This window comes from Cynoglossus semilaevis, chromosome Z (genome assembly GCF_000523025.1).
Source record: "Cynoglossus semilaevis isolate Cse_v1.0 chromosome Z, Cse_v1.0, whole genome shotgun sequence".
Lineage (NCBI taxonomy): Eukaryota > Metazoa > Chordata > Actinopteri > Pleuronectiformes > Cynoglossidae > Cynoglossus > Cynoglossus semilaevis.
Genome location: NC_024328.1, coordinates 21,857,563 through 21,858,941, shown reverse-complemented (window position 1 = coordinate 21,858,941; position 1,379 = coordinate 21,857,563).

Below are 1,379 nucleotides of genomic sequence, written 5' to 3'. Positions count from 1 at the left end.
GTCTACATCTGCACCGCCACCAGTCCAGTGGGCTACGCCAGTCGAGAGGTCCAGCTGAGTGTCAACAGTAAGACGGACGCACAGGTCAGAGGTCAGACAGAGGGTCTGACCTCTGACCTGACCCTGGTTCTCTAGTCAAACCTCCTGCTGGAGATGGATGGATGGATGGATGGATGATGAATGATGGATGATGATGGATGATGATGGATGATGGATGCATGATGATGGATGGATGGATGGACAGATGGTTGGATGGATGGATGGGTGGATGGATGGATAGATGGATGATGGATGATGGATGGATGGATGGACAGATGGTTGGATGGATGGATGGGTGGATGGATGGGTGGATGGATGATGGATGATTGATGATGGATGGATGATTAATGGATGGATGATGGATGATTGATGATGGATGGATGATTAATGGATGGATGATGGATGATTGATGATGGATGGATGATTAATGGATGGATGATGGATGGATGGATGATGAATGATGGATGATGGATGCATGATGATGGATGGATGATGATGGATGGATTGATGGATGATGGATGGGTGGATGGATGGGTGGATGGATGATGATGGATGGATTGATGGATGATGGATGGATGGATGGACAGATGGTTGGATGGATGGATGGGTGGATGGATGGGGGGATGGATAGATGGATGATGGATGATGGATGAATGGATGATGGATGGATGATTAATGGATGGATGATGGATGGATGGATGGATGATGAATGATGGATGATGGATGATGATGGATGATGGGTGGATGATGATGGATGATGGATGAATGGATGATGGATGGATGATTAATGGATGGATGATGGATGGATGATTAATGGATGGATGATGGATGATGAATGATGGATGATGATGGATGGGTGGATGGATGATGGATGGGTGGATGATGGATGATGGGTGGATGATGATGGATGATGATGGATGATGGATGATGGATGCATGATGATGGATGGATGGATGGATGGATGATGATGGATGGGTGGATGGATGGGGGGATGGATAGATGGATGATGGATGATGGATGCATGATGATGGATGGATGGATGGATTGATGGATGATGGATGGGTGGATGATGGATGATGGATGAATGGATGATGGATGGATGATTAATGGATGGATGATGGATGGATCCTGTTTTACTCTCAGATGTCATACGTCCTAGTGGATGTCAGTGGTACTACATGTACCTACAGACAGGTGCGTTGGTGTCCAGTACTCTGTAGTGACCCCTGGTGGTGTTCTACCCTTCTGTCTCCTCCCCCCCAGCTGTTCCCGTCCTAGTGGGGGTCAGTGACCCCGGGACCCCCGTGACCCCCGTGACCCTGACCGCAGAGGCGGGAGCT